This window comes from Sinocyclocheilus rhinocerous, unplaced genomic scaffold (genome assembly GCF_001515625.1).
Source record: "Sinocyclocheilus rhinocerous isolate Xijiao unplaced genomic scaffold, SAMN03320098_v1.1 scaffold66, whole genome shotgun sequence".
Lineage (NCBI taxonomy): Eukaryota > Metazoa > Chordata > Actinopteri > Cypriniformes > Cyprinidae > Sinocyclocheilus > Sinocyclocheilus rhinocerous.
In genome coordinates, this window is record NW_015662934.1 from 373944 (window position 1) to 388527 (window position 14584).

Genomic DNA, 14584 nt, shown 5'->3' on the forward strand with positions numbered 1-14584 from the left:
AGGATGACAAAGGATGTGAATTTTTCTTCGGAATTCCTAAAAATTCTCTTGGATTCGGTCAGCGTTGTTATTGACCTGCTCCCCCTCCAAACTTGCCCTCGATGCCATTGCTGATTTTTGGTTGCCGGAGAACTCTCCGTTCGGCTGGAGTTGTGCGTGAGGATGGGAATGAGGAGGGGAGGCTAACGGGAAGGACAAGATTCCGTTCAGGGTGGATCGGGTGGAGGATTTGTCCGATTGGGAGACTCCAACAACTCCAGGAGCGCTGGTCAATTCTCCGCCAAAACTCACACCGGGGTCTGCTGAACCCAAGGCGGAAAGCTGCTTTTCCTAGCGAGGCAGAGAGAGAGAGGAAAGGGGAGGAGAAGAGAGAGAGCAGGCGGAGGGATGGAATGATGGAGGGATGAAGATTCCGCAAAAAAAATCAGCGAATGGAATGCGAAAGAGAGAAGTTCCCATGGCAAGAAGATCGATAGGGAAGTACAGAATAGGAAGATCAAAGCAAATGGAGGTCACGGGCTCAGAGTGAGAGGGAGAAAGAGAGATTTGAGTTGACGAGGGATTGGAAGAGCAGTAAAGGAGGAATAAAACAGAGGCATGAGTCGTATAGCAGAGGAATGAGAAATATCCATAGGATCGTTCAGGGAAAGAGGGATAGACACAAAGAAAAGGAAGAAAGAGGGATGAGGAGGGAGTTACAAATCTGCTGTTGACACACGTGTGTTTTTGTGAGGTTGCACTGCAGAAGGCCAGAGTGGTTGTCAAAAACAGAGTGACACAGAACGATACAAGCCCTGGTTATTGGATTATCTTTAGTAAACATCTCAAAATGTGATTTTAAATGAGAAGAGCACTATTCATTGAGGTTAATTTTGCATTAAAGGGGTCATAGGATGCCCATTTTCCACAAGTTGATATGATTCTTTAGGGTCTTAATGAAAAGTCTGTAACATAGTTTGGTTAAAATTTCTCAATGGTAGTATAAAAAACACCTTTTTTACCCTGTCAAAAACAGCTCTTTTCAGAGCACGCAGTTTTGTAGCATTTTCCTTTAAATGTTAATGAGCTCTGCTGACCCCGCCCCTCTCTTCCGAGCTGCTCTCTGAGGGACTGTTTACTTTAGCCGCATTCATCGTGAAACTTGTTAATTAGCACATTATTATGAAAGGCGATTTGTAAAGATTCATTAAAAAAACCTTACACACTTCTTCTGTAGGTGAAGCTGGATCACGCACACAGCATCTGAGATCGGCTCGATTTGAGAAAGGGGTAAAGATATTATGAGCAGATTAAAAAAAAACCACTGGGTGGATTTTTATCATTATAGGGTGGTTGTGTACACACACTGCCAACACACATTTCAGTTCAAACAACTTGTAAAAGTGCATGTAGCATCCTATGACCCCTTTAAAGGGGTCGTATCATACTTTTTTTTTTTTTGTACTTTTTTTGACCAAAAGTATTTTTCATTTTTTATTGATTCATATGATATTTTCCATCCTCTTCCTTATGGAAGCATAAAGGTGGTTTTCTTCAGTTGTTAAATATATAGTGGCAATGTATTAGCGTATTTGAATTTACATATCCAATACCCATATTTGGTAAAAAAAAAAAAAAAAAATCTAATTCAGAAATGAAATTTGCCATTTCCTACATTATAACGTTTTCTGTTAAAAAGAACAAACATTATTACTTTTATTCAGCAAGGATGCATAAAATCGATCAAAGATGTCAGTAAAGACTTTTTTTTTGTTATTCAGAAAGAATCCTGATAAAAATGCATCACAGTTTTTACTGAAATATGAAGCAACACAACTCTTTTCAACATTGATAATAACAAGAAATTTTTCTTAAGCACCAAAATCAGCATATTAGAATGATTTCTGAAGGATCATGTGACTGAAGACTGAAGTAATGATGCTGAAAATTCAGCTTTGCATCACAGGAATAAATTACATTTAAAATATATTCAATTAATTATATTTTTGGCTATTTTAAATTGTAATCATATTTTACAATATTACTATCATTACTGTATTTTTGATCAAGTAAATGCAGCCTTGGTGAGCATAAGAGACCCTAAACTTCTGAACGGTAATTAGAAAAAATAAAATGGAGGGATATTTTTAACATATTAATGCAACTTGAAAATGCATTCCGACACAATTGCATTAACATGTTCACATTCCCACCTGTCAATCATTACATCAGGGCATAACTCAAAGTTATTTTTTCTCAAAAAATCTGATTGCTCATGATATGACCCCTTTAAAAGGACAGCTGCCACAACAGTGTCTGAGTGCAGCAAAAGAGACTTCTACTAAGCATGCAAGCATGCCACTGATGCAACAGTGTGATCAACTGTAAAGAACACAGGAAGTGAGAATGAATATTTATGTGAAATGTAGATGCTTTTAGTTCTGCTATCACAAGTATATCTTAACTGTTGTGACAGTTTGTATTTACAACACGTGCTTGACAGCATTATGCAAGTCCAAAGGACTCTAGGGAACAAATCATGCGTTGTTTATTCCTGTAAAAATAAGAACTGTAAGCTCTTAGCCGAGTTAGTTCTCATTTAAAACAGCTTGAAAATAAACTTGATTCTGTCATCAGTACAAATGAAAGACAACAGAGTTGTACAACAAATCAAGTTGCAACCTATCTACTATCTTACAAATATTTTATATCAAATTTGTATTATATTGCCTGATTATATATAAAATTTTGATATTTTATATCAAAATTCATTTGTTTAAACCAAAACAGTGTCAAATCCACTATTTAGAATTTCAGGGAGTGTTCACACACAATTCGGCTTAACCGTAGTAACTGTATAATTCAGTTTCTAAATGTGGTACAGCATCACTACCGTGTTTACTACCAGAGTACTAATGGCAAGTAACTTGATTCACAAGTAGAAATCGGGTGTGTTCGCATATTTTTTTTTATAAATCTTTCAAGACGTACCATTTGCGGTTGTTATTTAAGCAATATCACACAAGCAAGAATGCTGTTTTTCGATACACAAATGCTGTTTTGCATCACAATTATAAGTAAGAGACAATATTAACAGATATTTGTCTGTTTTTGCTTCACAAACAAATCACATAACGCACAGCAACATATTTTGTTCCTTAATGATTCAGTGTTTTGGAATGAATCGTTTAAGTGAATGATTCAATGAATCACTCATACATCCAGTATTGAGTACCTGAGTGAATTGTGTGTTTTTGAATGAACTGTTTGTGTGAACGATTCAATGACTTACTCCAATGTTCTGTACTTGTTTTGAATCAGCGTTTTTAACAACTCGGTTGAAAATGATCTGAGTCACTTGTCGTCACATACTATGTAAGCTGCAGAGAGAGTCACACTGAAAGCATTGCAAATTATATATCATATTACTATACTCTCAATGAATATATCTCTATACATCTGAAAATTTTATAATGAAGTTATTGATTTATATACTTAAATATGTATATTTTTGGCTAATACATTATTAGCAAACTCCAGTGTGAAAACACCCTCAAGCCCATCTCTGCCACACACACACACACACACACACACACACACAGAATAATTTGCCTTTCAGACTTTTTGTCATGTGGGGCTCTCATTCACAAATAGTGGAGACACTGTTTTTATTTAGCTCTTATCCACTAATCTTACCTACAGAGGCGCAGTGCAGTGCCAAAAGCTGCCTCAGCTCATTTTATATCTAAATCATGTTCAGTGTGTTTTTCATTATGATCAGTCCTTTTCAGTGAAATCTGCATTGGGGCGGAAACATTGGAGTTAAATCAATCTAAAGTTAAACCTGAGGCTCATGCATCAAAAATTCAACAAAACAACATGACGACAACATTTGCACTTAACATTTTTTGCTAATATGTTTACCATTCTAAATATACTCACCTGTTATTGATGTTTTACAAGAATTAAAAGTGAAGGGCTCAACTTTAATGGGTTCTATGTTTTTAACACCAAGAAATTTGCTTTGGTTCCAGACTGTTACATTAGCGAAGTGGCTAGCTTTGCTAACATAAGCCAGTCTGACTCAGTTTTGGTGCAATTTGTTTCTCTTCTCAGTCAGAACCTAGTATTTGAGAATGAATATGGATTTAGAGTTGGGGAACGGAGGTTTGGATCTAGCTGCAACACTAAACAGAAAGACAAGTGATGACGACAACAGGAGCAAAGGGTGCATCTCTGTCAGAACTGCAACTCATACGTCGGTCACTTTCGTCTGGAACCATTGCTTTTCTTTGGGTGGTCAAATCGAAGTCCCGGTTGAATTGGTCTGTCAGGTAATTTAGGTTCAAAAGTGTTTCTGTGTTTCTACAGCTCTTTAGGACCCAGCAACCTATAAAACATCACCTGCAGCGAACATAATCACAAACACATTGAGCAGCACCACATACATTCACCTTTCATTTTCAATCGGCCTTTTACGTCACATGAACGTTGCATGTCTTCATTTACCCAAAAGAAACAGTGCATAAAATGAGTTATTAACGCAACCATGAACATTACATTTCTATGCAACAAACTAGCGATACAGCTACACGCCACTCAATGCACAAATATCTACACAAGTACTTCCAAATCACCAGAAGCACTTTAAACACCGCAACAAAAGCATGAACACATACTACGTACACTCACACTCATCCAGGATCTCATGCACGCTGAGAACCCACCCCTGACCCCCCGTCAGGGTGGCACGGAGAAAGATACGGAGATTTCCCAGAATTCATCATCATCTGTTTCAGAGTGCAATGGTGATGATGTTGATAGAATGGACATGGTGATGAGAAGTCCTGCGCCTTGCACTGAGCCATATGCCCTGCGTACCTTTATATAATGTCAGATTATGCTGAAATTATGAGATTTTGCATGGATGTGAGGTGAAGCCTCCTGCAAAACAATCAAACAAACAAACTCCCCAAAAACAGCATCTCTTTGAAACAGGACATAGCAGCAAAATGACTTTCAGGATATTCAGCATTTGATAATGCACTCATCAAAATGCTGTCATTATTACATTTATCAGTATTGCTTAATTTTAAATGGACTTTTTGCTTGAGCAAGTGAATGAAAAACTAGCTAATGCATTACTATCAAAACATAATGTATTACTTTTTTTTTAGGAATAATGCAGCTACACTGTGCTTTTGGGGAAGTCGTGGCCTAATGGTTAGAGAGTTGGACTCGTATTTCCTCCAGATATTTTTACGCTAAATACCAACTGAGTATTTTTACAGAGTGTGAGAATTTCGAAATTATCTTAAGTTTTTGTGGAATGTCATATTTACTTAAGATAATTTTAAGATGAACAACAAACACTGTGGCTTGTGATAGAGCTGTGGGAGAATATTTGCCAGAATGTCTCACTGTATATCAAAAGAATTGTTCGTTTAATTTCTTGCCATGTATTTATGAAGTCAGCTTGACAAACAATTTGACAACACAAAATTAACATCTGTCTGTCTGTCTGTCTGTCTATCTATCTATCTACCTCTGTCTGTCTGTCTGTCTGTCTATCTATCTATCTATCTATCTATCTATCTATCTATATCTGTCTGTCTGTCTGTCTGTCTGTCTGTCTGTCTATCTATCTATCTATCTATATCTGTCTGTCTGTCTGTCTGTCTATCTATCTATCTATCTATCTATCTCTGTCTGTCTGTCTGTCTGTCTGTCTGTCTGTCTATCTATCTCTGTCTGTCCGTCCGTCTGCCCGCCCGCTGCCCATCTATCTATCTATCTATCTATCTATCAGTCTGTCTGACTGTCTGTACATCCATTTATCTGTACATCTGTCTGTCTGAACCTTCAAATCTCTTTACGAACTTCTCAAACTATAAGGCTTACATCAACTAAGGTTGTTTTTCCCCTCAGATTTGAACAAGCCAACATTTATTCTAGTTTAATTGACTCTGGCTGGGAAGTACGGGTGCATGTGACTTTGTGCAGGCGAGGTGCAGTGTGTGTGTGTGTGTGTGGACGAGTCCAGTGTACATACAGTGGATGTGGGAGGAGACAGAGGTGGAGTGGGCGGGTCACAGTCGGGTGAGTCGTTACCTGTGCATTCGCAGTGGGACAGGCGCAAGGCGGGGCTGCACTAGGATGGACTGCCGCCTCCCCTAAGAGAAATCACCGTATCTCATCAACACACGACAGGAGAAGAGGAGAGAATCGTGTGTATGTGAGGGTGTGGGCCTGTGCATCAATCCCAGCAGGCAAAGGGAGAGTGTGTCCGTGAGACGGGATCGGCATGCATGTGGACATACGCACGCACTCACACAAAAACACATACAAATTCCCAGACAAACATTTAAATGTCCACCAAAATACACACACAATCCTCACCACATAAGTCAAGGGCAAACAAACTCTGTGCTGAAGCTTTCAGTGCCATGTTGGTCATTGTAATGATTTCGCAGCCAACATGCAGCTACAAGCTAAACAAAACTCTTCTCTACAAGTACAACAGAGTAATTCTTCAGCTCTCAAAATTCCAGTAATCTGCGAACAGGGACATGCTTCTGGCTCAATGCACCTGACATAATAAAAGTGGCGGGAAAAACGGCAGAACAAAAACCAACACAACAGCTTGTGAACGTCTGCCAAGCACATGAGCAAACACAGAACTGACAGAGACGCATCATTAAAAACGACGGGACAGTTCAAAACCAGGGCGCTTTACAAACACAAACTTCTCTCTTGCTGAAATCAGAGTGGCTTTGGAAGAGAATATGATCAGTTTTAATGCAGAATGAGTTTTTATAATATTTTACACTACCAGTCAGAAGTTTGGAATAATTAAGATTTTGTAATGTTTTTGAAAGAAGTCTCTCACGCTTATCAAGGCTGCATAGATTTAATCAAAACTACTGTAAAAACGATAATCCTGTGAAATATTATTACAGTTTAAAATAACTGTTCTCTATTTTAATATATTTTAAAATGTAATTTATTTCTGTGATGCAAAGCTGAATTTTCTGCAGCCATTGCTCCAGTTTTCAGTGTCACATGATGCAGAAAAAACATGCAGAAAATGCAGGAAAAAAGTTTTCATCATTGATAATATTAAGAACCATTAATAATAATTGAGCTCCAAAAGCAATAACAATAATAATACTCAGAAAAAAATTCAGGAATAAGTTATATTTAATATATACAATTATATATCGCAATATAAAATAATATATTTTATAATATTTTTTTTAAATAATAAAATTATATAAATAAAATATCATTTTATAATATATGATTGTATATTACATAATAAATATATTATAAAATAATAAGTGTATAACATTTAATATATTTGAATATACATATTATATAATAAAATAGAAAACATTTTAATTAGCAATAATATTTCACATTATTACAGCTTTTACTGATCAAATAAAACAGCCTTGGTTAACATAAGACACATATTTTAAAATCTTATAAAAAAAAAAAATGAATTACTCTAAACTTTTGACCGGCAGTGAAAAAAGTCATTTTATTTAAATTATGTTTATTATGAAGTAAATAGATACCTTATAGACCTATAGATTTACCTCATTATGTAAATTAATAACATTATATTTATTAATAATATTAAATGTTTATATAATTATAATTTAATTTTTGTATTTTTTTAAAATAAATTAATAATTTCATTCAGCAAGGATGCATTAAACTGATCAAAACTAACAGTGAAGACATTTATAATGTTACAAAATATTTCTTTTTTGAATGAAAGCAGTTTTTGAATTTCCTATTTATCAAAGAATCATGAAAAAGTTTTCCACAAAAAAAAAAAATTAAGCAGAAAAAACCTTTTCAACAGTGATAATAATCAGAAATGTTTTGTGAGCAGTAAATCAGCATATTAGAAAATAAATATTAATATTAATATTAAATTATTCAGAAATATTAATTTCTGAAGGATCATGTGAAACTGAAGACTGGAGTAATGATGCTGAAAATTCAGCTTTGCCTCACAGGAATAAATTACATTTCACAATATATTAAAATATGAAAAAGTAGTTTTAAATTTTAATAATATTTCCCAATATTACTGAACTATTTTCTTATTAATCTTTTCATATTTATTTTATTTTTTTGGAACAAATAAATGCAGCCTTGGTGAGCATAAGAGACTTCTTTCTTACAGAGTCCAAACTTTTGAACACTACTGTATAATAATATAAAACAGTTTTTCGGACTAAAGAAGACTTAAAGCTACAGTTTTAAATTCTTCTCAAGGAAAAGAAAAAGTTGATTCCTCTTGACATGACCCCCTTTAGTCTCCTCTGAGCAATAAATCAATAAATAAGTTTTAGCATCATCATCAGAATTGAGTGCTACTCTTCCTCAAGTGGATCGAATCTGTGAGTTCTGACCTACAAATCATCACACCAGCGATGGAAATCAGTCCTAAAGCATTCAGACAGGCAGAGCAAACGAGCAAAGACATTCCAGCATAAACACAGATGAACAGACACGCAAACAACGGACAGAACAGTCCAGGAGAGATCCAGAATGAGAAGACAGACCTGGTCTGCGAACATCCTGGGTTTGTGCTCAGGCACCACCCCTCCCCTCAGCTCGTCTTCCACGGCCATGAGTCTTCACGGAAAACAAGGAAGCGAAGGAGAGAGAAAGACATTATTAGTTCCAAAGCACACAGACTTTATTGAGATCAGACAGAAGTGTTCATCAGCCAGAAATATCATCGATAAAAGCTTTGTAGTTTGGCTGATTTGGTCCAATCTGGAAAGCCTACTGTGAGAAATTCCATCAAAAAGATGTCACATTATGTCATATAATGACATATTTCCATCATCCCATGGGAATAAGGGAGCTGATAAATGAAAATGGGCCATGTTGTACGGCTTCTAACGACGGCTGCCGCTCTTACTGGCAGCTTATTTCAGCAATTACACACCATTGAAGTGGCCGCCAGAACGCATCAAAGTGACGTTTGGTTCATACACAAACAGGGATGTTTTCATATCCCCACATGAACATTTCACAACTCTCTGGAAATCGCATCAGATACTGTTTTTAGGCAGAACAAACCACAGGCCCAAAACTGGTGTGATTATCAACTGAACAACGGCTTTGTAAGGAATGATGTGTCTTGTGATGTTTGGTTTGATATATGTTGACAAGACAATATGAGCACATGACAGGACAACTGACATTAAATGCATGCATTTGGTTTGAATCTGAAAGGTTTCATTGTTTTGATGTGTACTCATGTGAAATGGTACATTTATTTATTGCAGGATGACTTATTCTAGTTTTAGCATACAAGTAAATAATGAATTGCACAGTTTAGGTTTAAAACAATGTGATTGGATATTTTATTCCATTGATAAATGTACATATATGCTTGTACAAAATCGAATGCAAAAGTAATAAACAGCAAAAACAAACAAAATTAAAAGACAAAATAAGTGCTTCAGGCCTTCTAAAAAATACAGAATCATTCATTTTATTTCAAGTCCGCTCATGTCTTTCACAACAATGTGATTATTTTTTTCACAAGCAGAGGTCAGAAGGGTCATGAGAAGGAATCGTTAGTAAAACTTCATTGTGTTATTTAACATTGCTACAGTATCAAGGCATATTTATTGCACACAGTTTGGATACAAGAATTAAATATATATATATATATAACTTGTATACAGAATATATATTATCTATACTCTATTTCTGAATAAATAGCTTTTAAAAGAATTTATAAGGAAGCAATGTCTTTGTTATTGGTTTCTAACTGTATAGAATCTTTAATACACTAATTTTTATACATTGATATTTGAAAGGCTAACAATGAAAAACAAAAATTCAGTGCAAACATTCCATATTCTTCCAAGTTATTGTTTATGTCAACAACACATTGCAAAAAAATATTTTCTAAGAATTAATTTCAGTCCTAAATTAATTCAGTGTTTCTTGATCTATAATTCATATCTCTATGTTTATTTCACAAACAGCACCACACAAAATAAGATATTTATAAGTGCCTGTATCACAACTCACTTACCTCATGTTTAATATTTGATACTGCATCATCTTGGTATTGCACATGAAACATGACACTGAAACATACTGAACACAACTATGGTTTGTTGTGTTAAGATTTATCTGTAAAGGTTGAAAACAAATCAAGGTCATATTTCACCTCAAAATCAAAAGAAAAAAATATATGTATTTTGCATAAAGCAAATGAAGCCCATTTTGTATTTTATGCTGCGACAACGCTTGTACATTTACTTAGTAGAAAAGCATAAATAACATGATATACAAATACTTTCATTTACATTATATATATATATATATATATATATATATATGTGCTGTCAAACGATTAATCGCGATTAATTGCATCCAAAATTAAAGTTTTTGTTCACATAATATATGTGTGTGTACTGTGTATATTTATTATGTATATATAAATTACAAATATATTTTAATTATATATATATATACAGTTAATATATATATATATATATATATATAGTTAAAAAATGTATTAATTAAATTAAACTAAAAATGAATTCATAACTTATTAAAAGATAAAATTAATGTTTAAATTAATGATTAATGTGCTGCCGCCTTCTTTTTATTTTGGAGTGAAACATGACCTTGACCAGGTTTTGTGAGATTAAGCTATGAATTTAAACATTAGGAGTCATATATGAGGCTTGTGTTTGAATATGAGCAAACACAAGCCTTTTTCTGAAGTTTTATTGATGCATATTTGAAAATGCATGCTCTTGACGCTGAAACAAAATACAGTACAGCAATGCACCGTTTATGACAAATTTAAAATATTCCCACAAGGCCTGAACAACTGAAAGCCAAAAGTGATGAGGAGCGGCTGACACATGAGAGCGCTGTTCTTGTGATAGCACATAGAGATATGGAGAACATGAACATCTGACATATGATCTATTCTGATGTGTAAGACACTTTCATCACGCAGTATGTTCCAGAACACAGTGACGAGAGAAGTGCAGCAGAGAAGCTTGAACAGGCAGTTCAGGAAGAGAGGATTCTGGGTATTTTCAAGATGTTCTGCTACAATCATCGATGGTTATTTGGAAGAGAAATCAGCCAGCACCTTTTCTATTTTCAAGATAAACAGGTACAAGCCGTTTATAAAGGCTTTTTAAATAATAAAACATTATTATTGCAGATATGCTGAAATAATTCACACTCTCTCATCTCATTCTTAAACCTGTATTACTTGTATTACTCTCTCTATACAGTGTATACTTCAAATAGGACAAAACAGCTTTTTTGTCCATCCATCCAACCAACCAACCAACCAACAAATAAATAAACAAAATAAATAAATATTTATTTATTGATTAATTAATTTAATTTAATTTAATTTAATTTAAATTTTTTTTTTTTAACTTTATTTTTTCTTTTGTATTCCACTGAAAATTTAATAGCATACAGGTTTGGAGCAACATGAGGGTGAATAAATAATCACACTTTTTTTTTTAATGGATGATCAAGTTTGTGCAGATGGCAATTTTTCTTTAACATTAGCAATTCATAAAGCAACTTTTCTTTTCAGCTCAAGCACAATCTGTCCATGTCAAACTTGTTTCCTCAGACGGCAGAGCTTAAAATGACAAATATATACTGCAAACACATCCCGTTCATCCTGAGATCATTTCCAGTAAGGTATTGCACTAATGCACGTCAAGGAGGGAAGAGACTTGATGATTTATATTTTTATGCCCTTTTGGGAGTAAGAACCAGGTCTCCCTTCATCATCTGAGTGTCTTGACTCCATGTCTTCATTCCTAGAATTGGATTGAAATAGCAATATACTCTGTGACACAGAATATGGAGTAAGTGCTGCATTACAGGAAGTTACATCATCATTTCATCAACCAATGGGTGGGGTGATGTCATTTATAACAGTGAACAAAACATTGGAAGATGGATCTCTGTAGATTCATACAGCTGAAAAGAATCCAAATAACACCGTAATAAAAATGGTGAAATGAAACAAAGTAAAACAACAACAGGGAGGAAATGAACCCAGTTCATCAATTAAAAGTAGCTTTGTGAGGAGACACAACATGGCAATTACAAGACTGAGACGTCCATGTTAAACTAACATGAGAGTGGCACAATTCAACATAAATGGCAGTCGCTTTAGAGAACCCCTTATAAAATGTATAAAACATATACACAGTGACCCTAAAAAGTATTTGGACATCTGCATCATTCTAAAAAAATTAGATATCAAATAATATACTGTATCTGCAAATTAAAATTGAAATGAATGAATTCAATGGAAATTAAACAATTTTAAAATAATTTAAAAAATAAAATGTAATAGAAAGTTAATACAATTTAATAAAAAATAAATAAAATTAATACTTTTATTCAGCAAGGATGCATTAAATTGATCAAAAGTGACAATAAAGGCATTTATAATGTAACAAAAGATTTCTATTTAAAATAAATGCTGTTCTTTCAGACATACTATTTATTAAAAAATCATGGTTTTAACAAAAATATGAGGCAGCACAACTGTTTTCCGCATTGATAATAATAATAAATGTTTCTTGAGCGGCAAATCAGCATATTATAATAATTTCTGAAGGATCATGAGACACTTAAGACTGGAGTAATGATGCTGAAAATACAGATTTGATCACAGGAATAAATTACATTTGAAAATATATTCAAATAGAAAACAGCCATTTTACATTTTAATAATATTTCACAATATTACAGTGTTTACTGTATTTTTGGTTTAATAAATACAGCCTTAATGAGCATAACTGTCTCCTTTCAAAAACCTTTGAACAGTAGTGTATATAATGTATTATCACTAAGTGTGCTTGTGCTATATTTCTTTAAATGAATGCCACTAGATTTGACATTTTGATAGTATGATATTTTGTTATCTCAATGCAATGTCATTCAGATCTTTTTTAAGTTTGGTTTAATTATACAAATACTGTTTTGGGCCACTATTTCTAAACAGCTTTACATAAGGGGTCCTTGTCAATGGAACGGAAGTACAGTAAGTACACAGCGAGTGTGATCATGTAACCACCGCTCAATGTTTCTCCAGCCTTTTTTTTTTTTTTTCAAATTACCTGTCAATAATTCCTTTAATTTGGTTGTCTTTCTCCATCTGCTGCTGTCTCAGTCTCCTCTCGCTGTTCTCCAGTCGGCTCTGATACTGCAGCAGGATTTTATTGGTCTGCTGCTCCTGAGTTAACATCCTCCTCTCGTACTCCTCCAGCTTGCGGTGTGACATCATCAGACGCTCCTTCAGAGAGTTGATCTCCTCCTCGTATTCACGCACCTGCGTCCAGAGAAGAGAGGAGGACAGCAGGCGTGTTAGCAGAGCAGATGTTACGCTCATCTTGACGGCTTCCTTGAGACTGTAAGGTAATAGGTTGGTGAGTGAGTAACTAAAAGTGTCAAAAAGTATTAAAAGTTAAAAGTATTAAATAAAAGTTTAAAACATTTTTTTTAATTAAATAAAAATTCATTTAGAAAAACAAATAGAAATAAAATTAAAGAAAAAACTAAAATGTTAATTGAATATTTTTTGAAAATTATAATTAACAAGGTATTATCCCTTCCATTAAATGGCTTTAATAAATGTTCAAAATGCTATTAAAATCTGGGGGAACAAAACAAAGTTAGGTAAAAAAAAAAACTTCTTCCATTTATTAAAAAGTATAAAAAAATGAAAGTAAAAATAAAAGTTTTAATTAAAATAAAAAGTAATTAAAATTACATAAATTATAAAAAAAAACAAAAAAAAAACAATAAAAGTAAAAATCAAAAATAGTTAAAAAAAATTTAATAATTTTGTCTATTAAATGGCTTTAATAAACTTTTAAAATATAATTAAAATCTATTAAAAGTAGTACTGTTAAACGATTAATCGCGATTAATCCCATCCAAAATAAAAGTTTTTGTTTACAAAATATATGTATGTGTACTGTGTATATTTATTATGTATATATATATATATAGACACACACATACAGTATATATTTTGAAAATATTTACATGTATTTACATGTATATATTTATATTCATATAAATTATATAAAAGTCTTAAAAAGTATTAAAAACATTAAAAAGTATTTAACAAAAGTGAAATACAATTAAAATGACATAAAAATAACAAAATTATTAGTATTTCATTAAATCAAAATTAATTACAAATAAAATACGTTTAAATTTTTTTTAAAAAGTATGATAAAATAAAAGTATTAAAATAAACAGAATAAGTTGTTAAAATGACAAATAATAAGATATGATCTATTAAATGGATTTAATAAACTGCAATGCAAAAAAGTAATAAAACAGAAATAAAAATTAATTCACCACCTAAAAGTAGTGGGCATTTACTTAATCTTATTCCAAAATCCTTTCTTTCGTATGTGGAATATAAAAGGGACATTTCTGAAGCATATCCTGGGCACAATATTTTTCAAAATGTCATCTTTTGGGAGAAATAAAGACTAAGAAAGTAAGCCATACGGGTTTAGAATGGCATGAGGGTGAGTAA

General features: G+C 33.3%; 1 pseudogene; it reads right to left on the reverse strand.

Annotated features, from left to right (window-relative positions):
• LOC107728448 (ras/Rap GTPase-activating protein SynGAP-like) overlaps positions 1 to 14584 on the reverse strand; it is a 133989-nt pseudogene continuing 119405 nt past the window's right edge.